Consider the following 6,000-nt stretch of genomic DNA (forward strand, 5'->3'; position numbering starts at 1 on the left):
CTTGCCTAGGGCAGCACAAAACCAAAATACACCACTGGTTATACAAGAAGATTCTAATTATGGCATCAACTGTAAGTTGTTAATTTAATATGGTGTTTTTTTTTTTTTATTTATTTTTTTTTCTTTCCTCCTTCCCCTCCCCCCCAAACCCCTCCACTCCCTCGCCCCCACCCCCCAATTTTTTTTGCTTTTTTTGGTCTTTGCTTTTTGTGTGTTTTCTGCTTTTAGACTCATATCTGTGTTTTTCCTGATGAAGCGAACTATTGATTTAGCGAAACGCGTTGAGATCGATACAGCACAGATTGATAATGACAGAGTATTAGAATGTCAGAAATAGATGAATTTTTATTCTGTATGTACATATATTCCATTTTTCATTGATGAATATCATTGACACTGTTAAGATTTTTTCATGATCTATTTTTAGATGAATTTTTTTATGTAATAAATGTAAGTACTTTTAATGCATGTTGTGTGTCTCTTCAAAGTCCCGTGGGCCTCTATTCTCTGTCTTTGTGTACTATTAAAAGGAACATTGTGAGTCTTGTTTTGTTCTATGGCCAAATGTTGCGGCCATCTTCATCGTTAACTTCATTCTTGCATTAAAATAATACAAAAAAGCACCTTTACCAAATGTTACTTAATATGAAAAGTTACAATCTGTGTCTGGTTTATGAAAATAATGTGATACTGTATATGAATATCAGTTCACAGTATAGTATAACACTGACAACTCATGGACATACTTATTTTCTGTTTTTTCATTGAAAATACAATTATATAATATCTTTGATTATTAAACAGTTGGTTATTTTACAGGCAAATTATTGGTTTATCTCAATTCAAGATGGTCAAATGATCTTTTCATGGCTGCAATAACCGGGTACCTGGTAGAAATAAAATGCCATAATAATGCATATAAGTTTATTAAAAGAATGAGATGATCAGATGGGTTTTAATGTAAGAAAAAAAAGGTTATCTATTACTAATATCAGCAGATGTAATTTTTTATATGTAAAGTTGGCCATACGTGGATCGAAATTTGTCTGGTTCACCAGGGACCTGTCGGATAAATGCAGTTCGATCAATGCCGCTGGCACCAATCAGTGTATTCTGACAATGAACACAATAGCTCAGCAGGAGGAAACTGAATGGCTGCTTAAAGCGGAACTCCACCCAAAAGGGGAAGTTCTGCTTTAGGGACTCGTCCCCCGCTCCTCTTGCACAATTGGCACTTTTAAGGAGTAGTGGACACCCAGCTGTGAAGCCATAAGCTGTCACAGCCGAGTGCCCATAGTAAAGATGCCAGCGCCGCCGAGCGAGGATGGAGGATAAAGAAGGCTGGGCTTAACATTTTATGATTTCTATCCCTCTCTGTAAAAGCAAGATCACTAAAAGGAAAATATATTTTTGATTTTATCTTTGTTAAAAAGAGATCATCTTAATATACATAATGGTTTCAAAATATCTGTTAATGTTTTAAGGACACATTTGTGTTTTCTATTTGTATGCGGGCAGCCATTTTTGCTCATTGCACACATGCTTTCTACCCTCTATTTTAGATTGTAAGTCCTGGTTCACACTGGGGCAACTTGTCAGGCGACTTAGCCGCGTGACAAGTCGCGCTCCCATCAGTGCAATGGAACCGTTCTAATCGGAGCAACTCAAGTCGCTTCGACTTAGAAAAAGGTTCCTGCACTACTTTGGGGGCAACTTGCATTGACTTTTATTAGAGAAGTTGTTTGCAAGCCACTCTAAAGTCGCGCTGCACGGGGCGGCTTTAGAGTTGGGTGACTTTGAAGCCGCCCCAGTGTGAACCCAGCCTAAGCTCTAATGAGCAGGGCTCTCTGATTCCTCCTGTAGCAGGATTCCCAGCCATTTTGCTGGATGTGATTCCGCCAGGGTTACTGCTAGCAACAACAGCACATTTAAGCATGTTCTCCAATTGTGAGCACTGAGACAATGAACAGTCCAGTATCTTTGGGTTTTGAATTTATTTAGGAACTTGGATGGGAGAAGGGAATGAGTGGGATACTCCTCTGGCTCAACTATTCACAGTGTAATGGAGAAAATGCCTCTTGACGCCAGGTGAATGCCGATCAACGCCGGTTGGCGCTTGTTAACACTGACTTGCTGTCTGTTAACACTTAACTAACTTTGACACTCCCTGTTGACACAAAGTCCTTTGTACTGCTCCCTTTAGCCCTCCTGGCTGAGGTAGCTACTTCAAAACACTGCTGCAACTCTTAACTCTTCAGGGCCCACATTGGCACCCTCTTTACAGACTTCTCTTCTGGGCTTAGACTCTGGCACCACCTTTCTAAGCCTCCTCTACTTATTAGCTGGCTCCTGGATCCCTCTGACCTTCCGGAGTGGTCTCCTATCCTAGGCAGACCCCCTTGGCAGTTTACAGTACTCACGACACTGCTTTCCCGGAAACGTCAGCCCCCAACAACTCCACTTGGTCCACAACACACTGAATCCCTTTCTGCAGCTCAGCTCTTCTGCCTCTAGGCCGACCGCCCAGGACACCCTCACTGACAGGAGGAGAGACAGAAGTCACACCTCTCCTGGGACTCTGCTTCCCACCAAAGATGCTCTGTCATGTGCTCCCCTTAGACTTATACCCCCTCCCAGGATGCATTGCGGCATATTCTGCCCTCTGGGATAGATACAAGCCCTGGTCTGCTATTGGTCAGGTTTCCTCCACTGTCCAATGAGAGCCCTCATTGGTCACAGTGGGGAGAATCCCCAAGCTCGACAGTCACACCTGAGAACACATGACAGCCTAGCTGAACAATCAAGGACCCCCTGATAAGCAGACAGGGACACCCATATACTTTTCCTAGCACCTACCTGTGGGGGTGCTACATCTCTGTATAGAATTGTATTGTAACTGTACTGTCTACCATCATGTTGTAAAGTGCTGCCCAAACTGTTGGCGCTATATAAATCCTGTATAATAATACTAATTTCTGTTCTTTGTTTAACAATGTGCACAATAGTTGTGCCTTAGGCCACACACAAATAGGTTGATAAAAATAATCTTTGCTCCTGAATACATTTTCCAATTTGGATTATATAGCAGTTTGTCTTCTCACTCCAAAAGCCCAGCTTGGCTCCCATTTAAATGTTGGTTAAATGTTGTAAATAGGTATCAGATGCAGTAAAACAGTAATTGTTGTATGCATAAAAAATTTGCATAGCGATTTGTCCAGGGAAACTTCTGGTGCATTTGTTCTGTGTGAATATGGCAACATCTTAGATTGTAAACTCCTTGAGGGCAGGGACTGATGTAAATGTGAATGTACAATGTATATGTAAAGCGCTGCGTAAATTGACAGCGCTATATAAGAACCTGAAATAAACATTGAATGTTCCCAGGTTATTTCTTTTACAGGTCCAATGTTATTCATTCATAAAAAAAATTCTCTCTTTGAAACATTAGTCAGTGTCAGCTCTGGGATGAGCCATGATGGTCCATGAGCATGTACTTCCAGCACAGAAACTGATCTTTTTTTATCCACAAATGTTGTGGATTCGTTAGAAGAGTCGGAGGCTAATTCCTTCCAAATGGCAGTTGTATGGTTAAATGAAGATACTCTTCAACCACTTCTGGACCGGAAGGATTTGCCCCCTCAATGACCATTCCCATTTTTTGCAATTCGGCACTGCGTTAATTTAACGAACAATTGCACGGCGAGCGATGCTTTCCCTAAATAAAATGAATGTCCTTTCCCCCCCCCCCCCCACAAACAGAGCTTTCTTTTGGTGGTATTTGATCACCTGTGCGATTTTTATTTTTTGTGCTATAAACAAAAATAGAGCGACAATTCTGAAAAAAAAACAATATTTTTCACATTATGCTATATTACATTCCCAAAAAAAAAAAAAAATAAAAATAATTTTTTTTTAACATTTTAGGCTAATTTGTTTTCTGCTACATATTTTTGTTAAAAAAAAATCGCAATAAGCGTATTTTGATTGGTTTGCGCAAAAGTTATCGCGTCTACTAACTACGGGAAAGATTTATGTCTTTTTTATTGTTGTTTTTTTTGTTACTAGTAATGGCGGCAATCTGCGATTCTTAGCGGGACTGCGACATTGCGGCGGACAGATCGGACCCCTAACTGACATTCTTGACACTTTTGGGGGGGACCAGTGACATTACTACAGTAATCAGTGCTAAAAATATGCACTGTTACTGTAATAATGTCATTGGCAGGGAAGGGGTTAACTCAGGGGCAATCAAAGGGTTAAACGTGTACCTAGGGGCGTGTTTCTAACTGTATGGGGGTTGGGCTTGTGAAATAATCACAGAGACCTGTGATCCTATATATAGAAGGATCACAGGCGCTCTGTGATCAATCCAGAGAGAAGAACGGTCAGCTGTGTTTACAACAGCTGACCATTCTTCTCTCTCAGCGGGGAGTGATTGCGGGTGGCAGGCGGCAATCGGAGCCGCCAGCCTCATGCTTTGGAGTACCCGCTGCCGAGTGGGGGCGAAAGCGTGCCGGCGGCGGCGCGCGCTCGCCCCCTAGCTGCAGGCGCGAGACAGACATATATCTACCGCAGTTCGCGCAAGAGGGCCAGCCTTCCGCAGTATTTCTGCGGCGGGCGGTCTGAAAGCGGTTAAATGAGGTGATGATCTTTCCTTCATGGAATAAGCTGCATGGCTGGCAGAGCAAGTAGATGACATATTCTGACGTACAGGGGAGGTGATGCTTCATCTTTATCCTTTTACTTTACTCTGCTAAACGGATTAGGATCAAGCATCACCTCACCTGTAATCTCTCATACAGCTGAAGAAATAAAATTATATTGGATTCTCTAATGTGTGATGACAGATCTTTACGCTGCTCTGAAAGTGACAGGTCAGCCCCGCAAGTTAGTGATTATATGAGAAATATGAGACCGTTTTGATATACTATCTACAAATATGAGGCAAGCTTTTAAAATTTGCAATATGGGGAACTATTTCTTTTTATATGGGATATTTTTTATGTTGCTCCCTCCATCAATCCTGGTGATTTGCTGAAACAACTTAAAGTGTAATAAGCCCCGTACACACGTACCGATCGTCGGCCGTCTTTTGTCCAGGGCTGTCGTGTCTGTTGAAAACTGCAAAAGACTGCACACGAATTTTGTCGGCCAACAACAGCCGACTGCAGAAGTGATGTCATGTGATGGTTAACTTTCCTTGTCTTTTTTCTTTTCTGAGCATGCCCAGTCTTGCTAATCTGCTGTCTGTCGGCCGAAATCTGTACTGACTGGCGAACAATCGGCCGTTCTGTTGTCGGCGTACAAAAATTTGAATGCCTGCACGACAAATTCTTTTAGGCCGAAAGTGCGCTGTCGGCTGTCGGAAGCATCATACTAACAAGCCGAAAATCGGCCGATCGGTCGTCAGCCGAATCTTTTCGGCCAACAATCTGCACGTGTGTACGGGCCTTAACTCCACTTTTGTTGAGAAAAAAACATTACCCTCTGGGTGATCTCTGTACATTACAAGGATTTTAACAAACTTTGTTTCAGATTCCTACCTTTTGTTATTCTGAAGAAATCCCTGTGTGTTTGTGTCCATGTGCAAAATGAATCTAATGGGAGTGTTTACATAATTATCAAGCACCTGCTGCATCTGCAGGGCTCTAATGAGGAACATTGCAGGATCCGCATCCCTTTAGATACGATTTCCTATTGGGAGTATTTCACCAAAAATTACATTTTTGTTGCAGGGGATGCCAAAAATCTGACTTGTATCTTAGGCAGACTTCTGGGAAAATCAGTGAGCCAATCACACAAGCAGGAAATGATGTTTCTGGGGTGTGGTCAGTATACATTCTGTGTACATAACACCTCCAGGTAGCCATATTGCATTTCATTTTCAGAAAATTACAGATTGGAAAGGAAAGATCACTTTTATTAGCATTCACTTACAATATGACTTCTGTTGCATTTGTATATGCTATATATATATATATATATTTTTTTTTTCCCGCC

This window comes from Pelophylax lessonae, assembly GCF_965119305.1.
Source record: "Pelophylax lessonae genome assembly, chromosome: 4".
Lineage (NCBI taxonomy): Eukaryota > Metazoa > Chordata > Amphibia > Anura > Ranidae > Pelophylax > Pelophylax lessonae.